Below are 20,078 nucleotides of genomic sequence, written 5' to 3' on the forward strand. Positions count from 1 at the left end.
ATGTCCTCACATCAAATGAAATAATATATATGAAAAATACATTGTGATCCAGAAAACTGTCTATATAAGATAATGATGTTTAAAGCATGTATTCTTTCATTTACTGCCCAGTGAGGAAGACATTTTATCCCACAAGACCTCTCCAAGAACAATGAGTTTCTAGTCCTGGAAGACAGAATGATCATTAAATATTCTCTGCACTTGCCTCCTGCAATTGGATCACTATCAATTGCCTACTGATCATGAGAAGCCCCATTATCTCCACAATCCCTCTGTCACTACTAACAATTACTTTCGAAACATGTATAGCTACTTCACATGAAAGATCTAAAGTGCATAGTAATTCAGCCATAGTTTAATGAGGATTAATGAGTTTATACATGTAAGCATTTAGAATGTTGCATGATGCATAGAAGGCATTACACAAGTGTTCATTTGATAACTAAAATTGTTATGTGAAAAGTTATGTCCTACAAATGTTATGTCTTTGTTTTCTGCTTAATTGGGTGATTTTTGTGTCTGTGTCCTATATAAAATTCTAATAAGAAAATATAAGAATATAGAACTCAAGATAGAAACTTCAACAATTTCATTCTTCACTACTATCTGCTCAGCCCTACTTGAAGAAGAAATAGTCTGATATTTTACAAAACTTGGCTTCAAAAATTCTTGAGGCTTTTTTCTTCTCCCACATATCTCAGGATAAGTTGTAATTGCTTGGATGTTTATTTATAAATATCATATCAGTTAAAATACAGTTATTGATTAACTCCATAGTGTTGAGCATGGGATGGTTATCTATGGATCCACTATGGATTGGGGAAGTCTAACAATTAGGAGACTTAAGAGGAGGCATTGGTCAGTACAGGAAAAGTCAAAGTCTTGGAGTTATACCAAATTTAAGTGTTGGTGTTACAATTGCTAGATAACAAGTTTCTTTAAGGAACTTCATGCACTTTATGACACCCACATAGGCTAAAATTATGCTTGGTGTGGAGATAATCTGCTGTCAAAGCCTTAGAGTTTAACAGGATATTCAGCTCACAGAGTAGCTTATGAAGAGTGCTAGTGATCAGTCTGGCATCACTTATGTACTATGAAACTTTACTATAAAATGCATATACCTGAAAAAAGCACCAGATTGACACATCAGCTGATGTGGAGAAATTACAACACAAAGAAGCAGGGAATTGTACACCTCAAGGAGACACTTCAATGAGTCCTTAAAAGAACATCCTTGCTGGTATGTAGGGTGTTTGTTCTTTCACAAACTGGGTGCCTTTCAGAAATCAGAAAAGTCCTGGGATCATGTGTACTGGAAATGAGATAATACATGGTCATACAAAAGTTGACTTTTTTTCTGTGCAAATAGACAAAGAGAACAGAGACACTATTAACTTTGGCAAATGTTCAGTTATTATAGCATCTATAGTGAGCCTGAACACTAGCACAGCTAAATGAAAGTGTGTTTATTATAGCTTTACAATAAGCCTCCATGTTTTTATAATAAGAAACCATAAAAATAGAATGGTAACTATGATAAATAAAAATAGTTGCTATAAATGAGGATACACCACCTTAAAATTATCCAACTGATTTCATAAAAAAAGATGTTTCTGAATATGCCTTGAAATTAGAGAGACTTACTTATATTTTTTCCTAAAATACAGGGACTAGCTATCCATGTTGCTCATAGTAGTCACTCCATTTGAATGTAATGAACGTTAACATGGTTACCACAAATCTCTCTTCAAGATTTTGTGTGTGTGTGTGGTACACGGGCCTCTCACTGTTGTGGCCTCTCCCGTTGCGGAGCGCAGGCTCTGGACGCGCAGGCTCAGCGGCCATGGCTCACGGGCCCAGCCGCTCCGCGGCATGCGGGATCTTCCCGGACCGGGTCACGAACCCGCGTCCCCCTCAACGGCAGGCGGACTCCCAACCACTGCGCCACCAGGGAAGCCCTCTTCTAAGATTTTTAACCTAACTTCTGCAGTAAATATGTTTATTAAGGTTCTATTTTTATGTAATGTCTATAAATTATTAATATAGTAGTTCCTACATTACTACCATAATAATCCATTCTAAGAACAAAGTGCGAAATTATTGCTTGCTGAATCATAGATTGTAAAATATTAAAGCAAAAGCAGGTTAATGTAAAATAATCATAAAGGGAAAATGCTTAATGAAATGCTATACTGCAGGAAAACAGTTCAAGAAAAACGATTTTAAAAAAGACTTTGAATCATAGGGTTTGACAGAGGAAAGTAAAGAATGATCATTACAGGAAGGCAGTATTTGTACAAAAATTATCAAAATGGTCTAGACGTTCATTGAGTATAAAAAACAGAATAAAAGCACTATAATAGAACAAGAGAGAGATAATCCAATAGTGGTATTCCTTTCAATGCTCCCATCATATACAGGAAAATGTTGATTAATTCTCTGTAGCCAAAGTCTCATTCATGGTCTGGCCACTGCTCACCTCTTCTATTTTATCTTTCACCAGTCCCCTCATCCTGCCGTGTGACCCATCTCCATGAAAAAGTATACACACCCCAAATTCCAATTTTACTGAAATGCAGTATACTGGCAATAGTCCTCTAATAATATAGTTTCAAACTATCATGCAATTATACATTAATTTTCTCTGCCTTTAATGCCGTTCTTTTTCTTCTCTGTTTTGTGGTTTCCTTGTCTAAATTCTACTTGTGAAGTTCTTGATGGCAGGAGCTGTGCTTTATACTTTTTGTATTCCCAGATCAGGACACATTGTAAGGTCTAAATAAATTAACTAACAAAAATAAGAGTGTCCTAGTAGCATAAATGAATGAGAAAAGTAAAAGGTATCAGAAAGATGAAAATTATTTTAATAGATACAAAACACAAGATTATTTCAATTTAAAAAATTATGCATTACAAGCTAAAAGAGAGAATTTTTGCTGAATTACCATTGCTTATTTAGTTACCTTTCTAGGCAAAAATTAGGATAAAGGCATCTAAAGAGAAAAGGCACTGAATTGGGTGTCAAGATAACAGGGAAGTCCCATATCTATTGTTAACCAGTTCTCTGATGAGGGAAATAATGTATCATCTAACCAGCATGGAAAAAACAAAAACAAAAACAAAACAAAACAAAATTCTACATGCCTTTCTTCAATATATTTGCTTTCACATAATATTTTAGTTAAGATTACTATTGATTTTTGCTCTGTCGTAAGTAGCAACAAGTTTCGTAAGTAATAATGCAGTTAATAAAAAGTAAAAATTTGAACTGTTTCCATTGTTATTTCTTACATGTGCTATACTTCAGTAATAAGATATGGTAGACAACACGTTATGTTGAAACAATAGCACAGGTAGCAAGAGGTGCTGGGAGTAGCCTAGGAGAGCAACTTTTGACATGGTAAGTTTGACATGTCTATTATACTATGGGGAGTCTTTTGTGCTGCTCACTAATTTCCTGATCTCCATTCCTTCTAGACATATGGAAGACTGAACTTGCTCAGGGTCCTGAGTTTGGGTGTTTCTAGTACTAGCTATTGAGGTAAGGGAGGTAAGTGTCATGTTATTTCTAAGCTGTAACTTTTAATTTCCAGTGTGATAAACTCTAGAGTTCTCTTTGCCATGTTAGGATGATTGTGAAATTTTGGAGGTGTCTAATTCCACATCATAACCTGGCCTATCCTGACTGTTCGAGATTTCAGTTCATACATGTGAGATTCCGACATAAATAAAAGCCTAAAATATGTGGTATCTGATTAGGTGTTCAGAGGCAGGTAATAAGGTAAATGCTATCAAAGACTAAAAAGATGGAGATCAGGGACAGATCTACTAAGAACTTATTTACAAAACAGAAGAAGAGTCATGGATGTAGAAAGCTAACTTATGGTTAGCAGGGGATAAGAGAGGGAGGGATAACCTGGGAGATTGGGATTAACATATACACACTACTATATATAAAATAGATAACTAATAAGAACCTGCTGTATAGCACAGGGAACTCCACTCAATACTTTATAATGGCCTATATGGGAAAAGATTTTTTTTAAGTGGATATATGTATAACTGAATCACTTTGCTGTACACCTGAAACTAACACAACATTGTAAATCAACTACATTCCAATAAAAATTTTAAAAAAAGAAGTCAAATAAAACTTAGACCTCAGGTTCCCCCACTTACACTGTCCACTTAATAGCCCTAGGACGGAACTTAGAAATGTGCTCACATTTATTTTACAAGTAAACATATTTACAAAATGTGCAAACATCAGGTACTGTAATCTCATTTTGTAAAGACCACTGTCTCTTTTTACTATAACTTCCTCTCCATCACATTTTTCTTCATATTGAGTGGATTTAGAGTTGCCACAATCATTTCTTCCATTTATCTAAGGGATAATTGAGTTGGAGATATATTTAGTTTGAGCTTAATGAATTATATGAATGTGACTCACTATTTATAGCTAAATGGCTGTTAGCCATGCCAGTGCAGAAATGCTTTCCAGAATATTTCTGCAACCCTCTGTGCCACTTTACTTGGAATTATGCAATAGGAACATGTCCTGTAGCACCTGGAACCAGAAGAAGGCGAGTTGTGGAGAAGTCACAAGACCGGAATGTTTAAAGTTAGAAACTAGTAGATGGAATATTTTTTCAAATTATCAAATTGTAAAATTATAATTGGAAGATTGTTCTTTTACAGAAGCCTAGCCAAAACTGAAGTTCTCTGTAATATGGGAAATAATGTGATGGATATAATTATAAACACACAATGCATTTTTTCTTTTTTATAGGAGTTGTAGAATTTATCAGAATTCTTTTAGTATTAATGGGGCAAAAAAGTAGTAATGGGGCAAAAAGATGCACCATTACTACTAACAGTAGTGTTTCCATGCATGTGTCCAAATTGTCAAAAATTTTAAAAAAGTTCTACCACGCTAAAGGAAAGACAGATTTATAGTTTTGTTCTCTGAGAGAAAAACATATTACAAAATTTAATATAATATTAATACGCAATAAAAGATAATACAGTCAAATAAGCAGAAAGATTTATAGATATTTCAGAGAAATATGTTTTTATTTAACTTGTGTTGCCTCTGGCACTTGTCATGTTTTATATTTGTGATTAATTTGTGATTTATCTTCTCATTACAAATATTCAATTTTGTACCTAATTTTGTGTTTATAATTTATAGTTATTTTTCAAAAGAGGGCTACTAAGCCCTGAAAACTTGAACCCACACCATCATACTGATTCAGATTCTATGATAGTATAACTTTTAGCAAAACTTGTGTTTGATAATTTGGGATTCAGATGATGTCTAATAAACTTATAACCTTGGGGTTATAATTGTTGGAATACAGATTGTTGGAATACAGAATGTTAATAATGTATGTTCACTGTTATTGGCTGAATTTGGCAAAGTACAATATTAATAGAGAGAAATGAGCCAGAAAACAACTGGCAGTAATGAATGAAAATAGACAAAGTCCCTAAATTCAGGGCCTATAGATTTGGAAGAAGAAACTGCTCATTAACCACAGATAGTAAAATGTGTCATTTAAAACTGAAAATAAAGATATTTGTACATAAATATTCAAAGCAGTTTTATTATCAGTGGACAAAAACTAGAAATAATTAATGCCATGCAGCACAGCCAAAAAAAAAAGCTAGAAATAACTCAAATGTCCATTAATAAGTAAATGAATAAAGACATTTTTGTACATCAACAAAATGGAATGGAATACAACATAGTGATGAAAAAGGGAGAATGTCAAAATAATTATGCTAAGTGGGGCAACTATGCCCGCGCGCCACATGTACTGAGCTCGCACACCTCAACGAGAGAGCCCGTGTGCCACAAACTACAGAGCCCACATGCCCTGATGCCTGCATGTCACAACTAAAGAGAAGCCCACGCACCTCAACGAAGAGGCTGTGTGCCACAACGAAAGATCTCACATGCCTCAACTAAGACCTGACGCAGCCAAAAGAATACAGAAAATAAATAAAATATTTTAAAAGAAATTCTACAAAATAATTATGCTAAATATAACAAACAAAATTCCATTTATATAAAATTCTAAACAATTTATACTAATCTATAGTCACAAAAAAGTAGATCAGTTCTTGTTTGCGAGTAAGGAATAGAAGGGAGGTTATGTACAAAAAGGCATGAAGAAACTTCTGCAGGTGATGAATGGGTCCATTATTTTGACTGTGGAGATGCATTTGCAGATATATACACATGTAAAAACTCAACAGATTATACTTTAAATATTTGTAATTTATTGTCAATTACATCTCAAAAGTTTAAATGATTACTTTGAGAAACAATGGCTGATTAATATTGTTTTGTTATAAGGGTCAAATCAAGAATGTGGCCTTCCACTCATTGAATAAAGTATTTGAAGGAATAGATCTGGTGACCAGAGTATATTCACAATTGAAAATACACACATATGTATTTCATATGTATGCCACAGAGAAAATATACTGCACATGTGGATTCCCCAATGAAGCCTGAGGGGTGGCATCTATAATTAAGTCAAATGTGAGGGTAAAAAAATGTAAAAGAGAGTAAGAGAGAGAAAATTGTATTCTATGAGGCTAAATATCTTTTTAAAAAATTTAAACAAAAAAAGCCAAACTGAGAAGTATTCTAGAAAAGAGCTTGAATATGACCATTGGCATATGTTGCTGATTTGGCATCAACTAGATGATGAATTCACTTAAGGTTTTAGTGGAGTAACACGGCCAAAAAAACATGGAAGCTGGAGTTAAAATGGGTCTATGTCAGAGGCTTAAAATAACTTTTGATTCCAAACCCACGAATGTACAACACCAAGAGCGAATTCTCATGTAAACTATGGGCTTTGGGAGATTTTTATGTGTCCAGTTAACCTCATAAATTGTTAACAATGTACCACTCTAGTAGGGGATGTGGATAATGGAGATGCTCTAGTGCTCTAGTAGGCATGTGAGGGGACCGGGGGATACACGGGAAATCTCTGTACCTTCCCTCAATTTTGCTGTGAATCCAAAACTAGTCTACAAAAAAAGGTTTAATAAAAATAAATAAATAAAAACAAAGCCCAAAACAGAACAACAACTAAAAACTCTCCGGGTTGCAACTTTCTACAAGCAGCCTGTCAGCTGAGAAAATTTCTTACCCTCTACCCATCCCCCTACTCACACACAACCAAGAAAGCATGCCCTTCAATGTCTACTTTTTTTGCTGTGTTAAATTAATTAAACAGAGAGGCTCTTAGACCAAGGGGGCTCTAATGCCTTGACAGACTACATAAGCAAATCAAAATCTAAGCCTGTAAATGCCTCAAAGTTATACAACTAAAACCTAAGGGCAACCAATCACAAACAACTTTAAGCTATAGCAAATCAACAATTTCCTTGCTTTGCTTTACCTTTCCTCTCTAAAAGTCTTCCCTGAGTTCCTGTTGATGTAGTATTCCTAACTACTTCTGGTTTGCTGCTGCCCTGATTGGAATGAATTTTTGTTCAAATAAACTCCAAAAGTTTAATAAATTTTAATTTTCCTCAGTTTATCTTTTTTTTTTTTTAAAGAAGATGTTGGGGGTAGGAGTTAATTAATTACTTTATTTATTTTTGCTGTGCTGGGTCTTCGTTTCTGTGCGAGGGCCTTCTCCAGTTGTGGCAAGTGGGGGCCACTCTTCATCGCGGTGCGCGGGCCTCTCACTGTTGCGGCCTCTCTTGTTGCAGAGCACAGGCTCCAGACGCGCAGGCTCAGTAGTTGTGGCTCACGGGCCTAGTTGCTCCGCGGCATGTGGGATCCTCCCAGGCCCGGGCTCGAACCTGTGTCCCCTGCATTAGCAGGCAGATTCTCAACCACTGCGCCACCAGAGAAGCCCTCAGTTTATCTTTTAACAGTAGCCAACGATGTTATCCTTTTTTGTTGTCTTAAAAAAAAAAATCACAGAAAGAATAACACAAAAACTGACAACGCAGGCTCCCCTGGTGGCGCAGTGGTTGAGAGTCCGCCTGCCGATGCAAGGGACACGGGTTCGTGTCCTGGTCCGTGAATATCCCACATGCTGCGGAGCGGCTGGGCCCGTGAGCCATGGCCGCTGAGCCTGCGCGTCCGGAGCCTGTGCTCCGCAACGGGAGAGGCCACAACAGTGAGAGGCCCGCATACCGCAAAAAAAAAAAAAAAAAAAAAAAAACAACTGACAACGGTATGAAATGACAAAAAGCCTGTTGATTGACTGATTAATCTCCATGGCTTTGGCACGGACAGGCTGATGAGAAGCAGTGTCTTAGGAAAGAGGCACCACCACGATACTTTGAATGGAAGAAATGGAGAAAGTAAACTAGCTTTACTTGGTAAACCATTTTGTCAAACGCTCTTAATCATCCTGCCTTCCAATATAGTGGGAAAAGTATACACTGGTTCCAAGAATTAACCATAGAGATGAATCCTATTCTAGGAATCTCAGACATTTATTTTTTTGTAGCTTAGAAAAAAAAAAGATTAAAAAAAATTTAGGAGAACTATAAGCCTCCTGTCCTTTGAACTGACACCACCCCCTTTCCTTCACTGACTTCACATTTTCCCACACACAGGATAATGAAAAAAAGGTGATATTTGTTATATAGCTTCACTTCCAACTTATCAACATGTGTTCATTGATATTAAACTCCTTTTTAACAATTATTAACTGATAGATTTAAGTACAGGTTTATGACTTCTGTTCATGTAAATGTATATAAAATAGTCATAAGAGGATTTTATATAATATCATCAACACTTCAAATTCATGCTCTGGAATAAGACCAACTATTTGGACATTCAGACTTTAATATTTTACTGACTGTGACTTCGAATAAGTCACTTAACCATGTATATCTTCAGTGTTCTTATCTATAAAGTGAGCACAAGAATATTACCAGCCAAATGTAGTTGTTCAAAGTATTAAATAAAATAACCAATTTTATGGAAATAGCTTGATGTCTAGCAATAGTGAACATTTTAAAAATTGCTATTTTTTTAAATTACATGAAGAAATCAAGTTTTGAAGTTGTCAGGATTTTTAAAAAATGTCTCAGATATAATAAAATAAAAATTATCTTTGCCTATGGCCTCCACACGCACACACACAAAAACAGATGGGGGCTGGAACTTTTCTTTGGAGAATGGCACTGTTGGATAGCCCCAGTTTTCCATGAAATTTTTCAGAAAAGAAACTATGATCTGAAGTTTTCATTTTAAATGAATTATTTTGAAACTATCAGGAGAGTGAAGAGCTAATCAAAAAGGTTTTCTGTAAAAAATCTCTACTTGGCCTAAAGTCAATCGATCAGAAAAAAAAAGGAAGAAGCAAAGAAGAGAGGATAGTCTGGTACTGATGAATTTCTAATGAACATTGAGGGTCAACAGGTCAGGCTACAAAAGTGTGATGGCCCATAAATAATTTTTTACTGACCTGAACTTGCAGTCACATATATCTTTTATGCTTTCTTCAAATGCAAATGTCTTTAGGTTTTGAAGAGTGAAAAACTATCAATTTATGATTCTATAATAAGTCGACTAATGATCAGAATCAAAAGATGTGTATCGATATAATTATTTTAGAAGAAGTAAAATGGTAAGTAATAGATACAATATAATAATAGGTGTGCAAAAAGATAAAGGGTAAGAGAAGAAATCAAATACAATAGCACTGTTAGCTTTAGCTGGTTTGATTCAAAGAATTGAGTTTGGGCTAGTTCAAGGGAATTTACTTTTCTTGTGTTTTGTTAGCTTTTTTAAAAAAATTGTTTTGTAAAGAAAGATAAGTCAAATCCCATAGAAATTCAAGAAGATCCATGATAAAGCTGAGCTCATGGCTGGATCTGGATTAGAGGAAACTCTTGGAACCTCAGCAGCAGATTTTGTGGCACTTCATGTAAGGGTTTCTCCCTTTTCTTGACTAATTTACCTCTCAACCTGGTCCAGAAAGCCAGGGGTATAATTTGTTACAAAATGTTGCCTGCCAATTCTGCATCAGTTGATAGGAAGCAATTTATAAAATAAATATTCAAAGGTGCCACAGATCATTCCCTATATCTGGGAATTCTGAGGTGGAAATAGAGAAAAGCTGTGTCTAAATTAAGACGGATAGTATTAAGAGGTGTGGCCTTTCTTTAGAAAGATATGGAAAGGTAACAGACAGCAATTATCTAAGATTAAGTTGGTGGATTTATGATAGTGAAAACAGACTCCTATATTCTGGGATAAAATGCTGATAAAAAGATGAGGGTAAGTCAGTCCCCTGTTTATGTTTTGTTCACCACTGTTTCCTGAGTATTAAGCATAATGCCTGGGACACAGTAGTGCCCCGTTCACAGCTGTTGGTTAGCTCTTCCTGTGTGTGTGTGTGTGTGTGTGTGTGTGTGTGTGTGTGTGTGTGTGTGTGTGTGTGTGTGTGTGTGCGTGCCCCTCATTTCCTGTGTACTCACTTCCCCTGTTCTCTCTTTCTCTCCTCCAGAGGTAAAGAATTATCTTGACATATTGTCTCCACTTTCTCTCTTCCCATCATCTCATGAACCTATTCTTATTAGGCTTTTGCCCTCACCTTTCTACTTCAAAGAGTTTCTTTGTCAAAGTTAGCAATGACCTCTACTTTGCTCAATCCCACAACTAAATTTCAGTTGACGTTTTACTTAACTTTTCAGCATCATTTAACAAAATTTATTATTCTTCCACCCATAAAATAATTTATTTACTTAGCTTTGATGGTATTACACAACTCTGGTTTAACTTTTCCTCACTGGTCACTCTTTATCAGTCCTCTTGCTGGTTCTTCCTCATTTCTCTGATCTCATTTCATTAACGTAGAAATGTTCTGAGATTCATCCCTTGAATGTCTTGTGTTTTTTAGTCTAATTACTCTCTTGATGATCTTATCCAGTCTAGTCCTCCTAAATTCATATACAGCTAAGCAATCTACTCTCCTGAAATTCAGAAATAAATATATACCTTGCTATATAATATTTCAACTTGGAAATTTCATAAGAAGCTCAAAATTAACATGTCCAAAAGAGAGTTCCCAATCTTCCCCTCCAAATTTACTATGCTAATATGTGTCTCCATCTCAGATAGTGACAATTCTGTCCTTCTAGTTATTCAGGTCAAGTAAGTTGGTGGTGTCATCCTGGATTCCTCTTGTCTGCTCATGCCTTTCATTCAGTCTGTTAACATGTCCTGTCATTTCCATATTCAAAATATGTCCAGAGTCTAAACATTTTTCAACATCTCTACTGCTACTGCCCTGTTTAAACCACAATTTCCATTCATCCAGATAAATAGTTTCCCTAACCTGTCTGCACACTCTGTTGTCAAGGCAGCAAAGTAATCCTGTTGTAGATTCATCATATCATGTCACTCCTCTTCACAGAATCCTCCAATGCCTTCCTATCTCACTCAGAGTAAAAACCAGTGTTGACAATAATCTACAAGGCCCAACATAATCCCTTATAGGCATTTTTGGCCTTGTTCCCTTCTACTCACTCCACACACTGTTTTCTCTACTTTTCCTTGAACAGGTACATGTATCATCTCAGGATCTTTCCAATTGCTGCTTCAACTGCCTGGAATACTATTCCCCCACTCATCAGCATAACTTTTCCCAGTTATCAACATCACCTTCAGATCATTACCCAAATATTACTCACCTAAAGAGAACTCCTTTTATTAGCTATCCAATTTAAATTTGCAAGTTCCTTATTTCCCAACACCCTCTTTCTTTTCTCTAGTTTTTTTTTTCTCCAAAACACTTACACCATTAACACACTACATATTTTACTCTTTTTCCTGTTTATTATGTATATCCCACTATTTAAACATAAACTCCTTGAAGGCAGGGATATTTTATCTTTTTGTTTTTAACTGTTGTATTCCTAGACCCTAAAACAATGTCTGCCTCAAGATAGGAGCTTAAAATATAATTGTTAAATGATTGAATATTAAATGTCAAATTATTAATACTGACAACAGAAATTTAGGAGTTCAGATGAGAGGGTACCAGGGGTTATAAGGATGTCTATATAGATAAAATGGTACTAGATTTAGAGCTCAAATAAGGGTATTGTACATATGAGGAAGACAGTAAGCAAAGGCAGCAATATGCCAGGAATGTGCAGAAAGAGTTAGTATAATTACCTATCTGGAACAGATGACTTGTAGTGGAGAATAGTAAAAAATCACTTTACAAAATTATTCTTATCCCAACTGATAGAATAGGACAGGAATCTCCCCACTAGAGAGCTTTAAGAATTTCTTACTTTTTATTAAAAATAAAACAGAACAGAAAAAGAAGTACTTTCTCAACACTGAGAAAGACCAATGCAAAATCCTTAAACCAACCCGGTGTCATGACTTCTAAAACATTCTAAAAATGATCATTCTGAGAGGTAAAAAGGCAACAGTAGCAACAAAAATCTTTAAATGAGTTCCTGGCTAAAATAATGTCTAATTACAGCCACACAATTAGTGTGCTCATTTGTGTGCTTGTGTCCTACCCATATCTCCTTGTGCTTCACCATTTCAGTGCACATAGAAAACTTCCAGTTGCTATATGTGAATCTTTTTGCTTGAGGGTTTTTTTTTTTTTTTTCTGGTTGCTGGACCGTGTTCTGCTCATGCACAAGTCTTGAAGAATTAATACCACTTACAAGTAGTCCTCAACTAATCACTATTGGAATTTGATGTATGAACGCCCCAAATATTTTGTCCCATAGGTGGGATAACTAGGATACTTTTGACCCTCAGAGATTCCCAGTAGGGTTAAGCTCTAATTGTACACGGTAGTCACTTATCTGAGAACCCAACATAATTGGCTGTCTTCCCTTTATTACCTTCCTTTCTTAACTGCCATATGGGTGTCTTGTAATCAATTCCTAAACAAAACTATTCACTCTCTGATACTCTTACATTTGTATTTGCTATTGAGTATACATAAAGTCAGACACATTGAGTCTTTTGGAGAAATCTAAAAATCTAAATATTTTATGAACATAACATAACAGAACAAGTCCAATAAGTGTTAAGATTATCAGCTAGAATTTTCATTGATGATCTTTAGTTACTCTATTTTAATGTTAATAACTGTATCTTATTAAATGGGGTGATCATCTGTACACAAATGAGTGCATGCTACAAATATCCTTTGCAAACACTAGTTTAATTGTGGTAGAGAGGAAACGAGTGCTAAAGAAATTAGCAGTCTAGCTAATAAAAACACAGCAAGGGGCTTCCCTGGTGACGCAGTGGTTGAGAGTCCGCCTGCCGATGCAGGGGACACAGGTTCATGCCGCGGAGCGGCTGGGCCCGTGAGCCATGGCCGCTGAGCTTGCACGTCCGGAGCCTGTGCTCCGCAACGGGAGAGGCCACAACAGTGAGAGGCCCGCGTACCACTCAAAAAAAAAAACAAAAAACACAGCAGGTAAGTCCCTTTAAGGCTTTCTCCTCTTGTGCTGACTCTTGCTACCTCATTTGTGAAATTCAGTTTCATTATATCATCAAGTGGTATGAACATAGGCCAATAAGCTCCATGGGGTAAATAGGAACTTTAAAGTCTTAACATATTTCCATTGTAATTAATCCTTTAAACCTCACTGAAGTCACTTTATGTCAATTCTACATTTCCACATGTAGCTAACCATCTTAAAACATAACCATATTTCCTTTTTTATTTCATTTTACCATAAGTTCTCACATATTTATTTGCCAGTTTTTTTTTAATTCTAACATAATAAATTGACTAATTATTAGGCATATTAATTGTTAATGGGAGGTACTTAAAGAAGGTTTTGTTTTTAATTATTTGACTTATGATCATCACAACCCCAAGTGCTTTTTTCTGATAAGAAATAAACTGACATATATGTATCAAATAAGTTTTTTAAAAATATTAATTTCAGAAGGAATATACTAGTATATGGGTATATCAAATTTGAGTTAGGTAAGTTTTTTTTTCTTTTTCCTTCTTTTCCACACTGAAACTTTCTACATAGAAAACTGGTTAATCTTACATTCATCAACTGAATGAAAAAAAAGAGAGAGAGAGAATTAGCAAACACTACTCCATCAATTTAGTTTAGTGAAAAATAAATTATAGCATAATGGTTTTAGGGACAGTGTTCTTAATTTGGAAAAACATTAAAAGACTAGTGATTCCCAAGGTTTTAGAGGAGAAAGAAAAACCCAAACATTGACCAAGTGAGGCTATCTTCTATAAAGTATTTTTATTTCAGGATCAACTGCTCTAAAACAGTATTTCTAGAGTAAGACAAAAAGACAAATGGCAGTAAATTCAGAATGTTCATGTAAAACAAAAATCTATTGTTGAAAAGAGAACCTCTCTTCTGTCTTACTACAGAAGAGCAGTGCAGTTATGAAAGAACTGTTAAAACATACAGGGCACATTTAGAATATTCTATATTACCAATCTATAAATTTTAAAGCATAATTTTAGACTCTATTTAGAAGATTTCAAGTCAAAAATCGAGAAGAAAGTAATAGCTCAGAAATGTTAAATTTAAAATAACATTACTTTTCCTCAGTACATTTCAATTTTTCTAATTCAGAAAGCTTAATAGTAATGTGTTTTATTAAAAAGAGAAATGAATCTCATTGGTGAATTATTGTATTGATTTTAACATCTAATTATCTCTATATAATTAAGAGCTTCAAATCTAAAGTTTGCTGTTTAAACTCAGTATTTTGTATCCTAGAAATAAAATCTCCTAAAAAATTCTTTGAGTAGAATTTTTATTTATTTATGTTACAAGCTCGTATATAAATAGATTTCATTAAAATTTTTTCTTCATCAAATGCATTTGCAAACAATTAGAATAATTAATACTAAAATCAGTTTCCTGATTTTAGAATTTGTAAAAGTAATCTATATGCTTATATATTTGGGAAATTTCCAAGAAAGCATCGTAATTGGCAAAATCTCCAAATTTATTCGATAGAACAATTTTCTCCTTCTCTAATCCGCACTGCCATCCGTCTTCCCAAAGCCTTTTTCACATAGTGTTCAATAAAAAGCTATTGAAATAAAAATGTTTATGAATAGGATGACATAACCAGGACAATACTTTTGGAATTTAGATACCACCTACATGGTGGTGCAGAGAATATATTAGAAGTTAGAGACACTACCACCTCCAAAAACAATGACAGATTTGACAAATTTTTTTGCAAGGCTTGCATAGAAGTATAGTGCATCACTTTGGAATTGTAGAAAAGTTGATACCTAGTATTCTGGTCTCTAATTTTGGATATATCTGAAATGGAGAAAGAAACTTTCTCTGTTGATATTTCAGTTAGCGGTGAAAATTTATTTTATAGGCAAGTTTATGTCTTAGATTTGTTCCCAAACTATGTGTTTAAAGTTAATTTTTGCAACATCATCTATAGTTTGGAAATCCAGTAGGATGCACAATAGCTTTGTAGTTATATATATCTAGAAATATGCATGCTGTGGTTTGTGCTGAGCAGAAAGTGACAGCTCTCCTCGATGCATGGTTCTCAAAGTGTGAATCAATTTGATTTCCAAGTTTAAAAAGAGCTTCATCTGTAGAAATTAATTATGAATTAGTAGAATTTAAAGTATATATTTTTAAAATTTCATTGACTATATTGAACTTGTGTGCAAAGTTATAGAAAGAAGAAAATGTTCCTATAATGCCACCCAAATAATGAGACCAACATATTACTCAGTGTTAGTTTAAGACACACACACATCCAATATTTGCATCTAAGGAAAATCATAAGAAAAGAGGCAAACAGTTTTTTATTCAATTCTTATAATTGCTTGCCTTATAATCAAGTTAGAGTCAATGAAATACCAGATAAAACTATTTTTAAATTTTCATTTAGAGACTCCTAAATACTGGTCCATTTATCCATTTGTTAATTACTTTATAAAATAAGTGTGGATTGAATACGGCAGAAATATCCATAGCCAAATTCTTAATTTGTGTATCATGAGGTGTGAACAGGACATTCCTTTCTTAGTACATGATCTGAGTGGTAGCACCTGAACTGGGTAAGATATTGGCAACTAAATATTTCCTAAGAGTTTTTGAAATTGATGAAGTTTTGAAATCTAAGTATACACTCTAATTTTAGGGTTTAAGACCATGGAAGAACAAATTCTTCCAAATGGCCTTCTCTGTCAATTGTTTTATTGAGTTTATAGTAAATTGGGTGTTACTTGTCGCATAACATATAAATCAGATCTAACCTCTGATGACAGATCTGAAAGTTGACCTCAGTCTCCTAATAAGCATAAAAGCAACAGATGGATTCTTTAATTTTGAAGAATGATATAAATGACGTTACATTCCAGGTATAACTTTAAAATCGGCTCCCATTTGGCAAGATCAAGTGTAATTTGTATTTTCTTTAAGGGGAATCTCTTTTTAAGCTATCACATGCTATTTGTTATTGCTTCTGAAAGATGTTTTAGACAACTTCATCCAGGACATTATTTCATGGATTCTTAGTTTAGTAAGTTTTCTTTTTGATTAGAAAAAAAATGTTTAATGTACTTTATACCTCAGATTATATAAGTAGAAAATAACCTGCTATCTCTGGTTGTTCATTGAAGATTAGATTTTTAACAGTAGATAATGTGAAATTAGGAAGAATATTCCACACTCAGTTATATTTTTTTAAAATCTTAAATGATCAAGTCAATTAATAATTATATTTTCTTTCTAGAGCATTTCATTGTTAAGTTAAATAAAAGTACAGGTTTAATGGTTTAGATTCATAAAATTCAATAGCTTTTTGTGGTTTATACTTATGCTATATTTTCTCTAGCACATCATCTGTTATATTTCAAATCAATCTTGATGTAAAAAATGAGAACAATAAACATGATTGTAATTGGGGAGTCTTTGTTAAATGTGATTTAATAGGTCCTATTGTGGGATGTGTCTGGTACATAAGCAGAAATCAAGACTAACATATTGAAGTAGAAAAGATAAATAAACCCCATGGTTAGTGAGTAGATATAGAGCTTAAAATTGTTTGGTCTAGGACAACATCTAAAATACAGTTTGATACATGCAGAAAATATAATTAAATGATAATTGCACTGAAGCACAAGTGTGGGATAAACAGCTTGTGAATCAATAAACCAGGAGGAGGCAAGCTGACATATTTATTGATTTATGATTCATTTAGCTTCAAGTTTACTCCATTTCTAATTCAGTTGGAACGACTGTATTATCCTTCATTTGGAGAGCTGGGTGAAGTGATTGTCTCATATCATACGGGGGAAAGATTGTCTGAATTAATACCATTTTTAGGTTTTATGTGAGTACACTCCTATGAGTTTTTTCTATTTACTTATCAAATCTATGGGCTATGATATACTACACTAAAATTTGTCTATTAACATTAAAATTTACATTAATTCAGAAACTTTAGGACAGCATACACTCCTAATGGATGAAAATACTGTACTTTCATGAGTTTAAGACATGAATATTATCTTGTAATGCACATTCTGCCATGGGTTCTAATAAAAAGCTTTCTGCACTTTACCCCAAGAAAACTGAATATTTTAAATAAACCCGACATTCTTATTTTTGCCAAGGAATGTCATGATTAGCTTCTACATAGATAACTTTTTATATCTATTTGTTGCTACACTGAACAGCTTCATAGATGAATCCTAAGTATTTATTCCACTTTCACTCATCAAAAAGCAAAAATTCATCTTTTTCCTCCAGTAACATAAGTAAGCAGCAGTATTAACACCTGAATTAGGGCATTTTGGCAGCACCTCTCTCTGAAAGTGTGCGTAGTATATAGAATACTATTCAGTTGTCATGTTAAAAAAATAAACAACACTATTATTTTGTTCAATCACAGAAATCTGTCAGTTTACCAAGGATCATATTGGAAAAATTAAAAACTTGCTGTGGTGATTAGGAACTATATAATTTATAGTTGAATTTGTACTAATTAAATACTTCTCAAATCAAGAAAAATGAAGTGCAAAGGCTTACTATTCAGAAACGAAACATTTACAAGTTATTTGCCTTTTGACCCAAAAGGTGTAATCACCACCCTTCATCATGTCATCACTTACCAATTTTCATAAAATATTGCTATTGAAAAAATGATGGTTAAGTTTAAAAGAAGCATGTGTCATTTACCTTAATTGTATAAAGAAAAATGATCTCTATCCCTATAACTGTCAATTCATGCATTTATTCATTCAATGGCTTTGAATTGGTATCAGAGCATTTAACTTCTTGTCTTGACATATTTAAAATCTTGGCTTAAGACCTTTTCTTGCACACATTACTCCAGTATTTTTGTCATCAGTCTTAACCTCACTGATCCTTGAAATGTAAAATGTACCTCCATTGGTTCAGGTTTCTCCCCGGTAAGTGAAACATATCCATTAAAAAGATGTTCTAGGGTAGATATAGTCCTTGATTAAACACTTAGCAACATATGGCATGACACCTTTCCTTGCCTAAAACATTTCCTTGCTACCTTGTCAAGTGAGGAATAAAAAGCTATTTATATTTAATGCTGTTAAATCCTCAACAGAAACACATTCTGCATTCCCCTTCTTTCACTGGGAAGATTTCCTACCAAGAGAATAATTTTTGATTCCTCATCAATATAGTTTACTATCCAATGGTTGCTCAGAGCTGAAAAGTTGACTTACAAGTGGAAGAGCTTATTTTTAATTGCTTGCTTTCTTATAGGCAGGACCTTGTATAATACTTATGAGTAAAATTTGGGGCTTTGTTGTTTGGCATTTTAAAACTTGGCTTTCGTGTTTACACAATATAAAACAAAATACATTACATTTTGGCAGGAAATAAACAGTTGATTTATGAGCATGTGTGGCAGAGTTTTTTGAACAAATTAGTTTCCCACAAAGAAATGTTGCTAGAAAGATGATTTGTGTATGAAATTAAAGTGGCTAAGGTTAAAGTTGCTGAGGAAAATTAAAGTTAGCCTACACCTGAAGATATAGATATGTTTGACAAAAACAAAATCAATGTCTCACATCAAATTATAAGCTGAAATAATCCTGAGAAGCTTGTATTTGCCTGGTTGTCTCTATCTCTGAGCCACTGCTCCTACTGAATTTGTTCACTTCATGGATCTTCTCCTCCTCCTGGATACTGTGTCCCTTTCTACACTGAGCACATGTAGATACAAAACTCAAGCACTCTCAGTTCTATTATACTTTGATACCAGCATACACACACACACACACACACACACACACACAGCACCTTTATTTGTAGCAAAATTCCTTTTTTATTAGGTTTTTATTTTATTTATTTTTTACACAGCAGATTCTTATTAGTTATCTATTTTATACATATCAGTGTATATATGTCAATTTCAATCTCCCAATTCATCACACCACCTCCACGCTCACCACTTTCCTTCTTTGGTGTCCATACATTTGTTGTCTACAACTGTGTCTCTATGTCTGCCTTACAAACTCGTTCATCTGTACCATTTTTCTAGATTCCACATATATGCATTAATATATGATATTTGTTTTTCTCTTTCTGACTTACTTCACTCTGTGTGACAGTCTCTAGGTCCACCACATCTCTAGAAATAACCCAATTTCATTTATTTTTATGTCTGAGTAATATTCCATTGTATATGTACCACTTCCTCTTTATCCATTCATCTGTCGATGGGACCATGACCTAGTTATTGTAAATAGTGCTGCAATGAACATTGGGGTGCATGTGTCTTTTTGAATTATGATTTTCTCTGGGTATATGCCCAATAGTGGGATTGCTGGGCCATATGGTAATTCTAATTTTAGTTTTTAAGTAATCTCCATACTGTTCTCCATAGTGGCTGTATCAATTTACATTCCCACCAACAGTGCAAGAGGGTTCCCTTTTCTCCACACCCTCTCTATAATTTGTTTTTTGTAGATTTTCTGATGATGCCCATTCTAACTGGTGTGAGGTGATACCTCATTGTAGTTTTGATTTGCATTTCTTTAATAATTAGTGATGTTGAGCAGCTTTTCATGTGC

The sequence above is a fragment of the Physeter macrocephalus genome, chromosome 7 (assembly GCF_002837175.3).
Source record: "Physeter macrocephalus isolate SW-GA chromosome 7, ASM283717v5, whole genome shotgun sequence".
In the NCBI taxonomy this organism is placed as follows: domain Eukaryota; kingdom Metazoa; phylum Chordata; class Mammalia; order Artiodactyla; family Physeteridae; genus Physeter; species Physeter macrocephalus.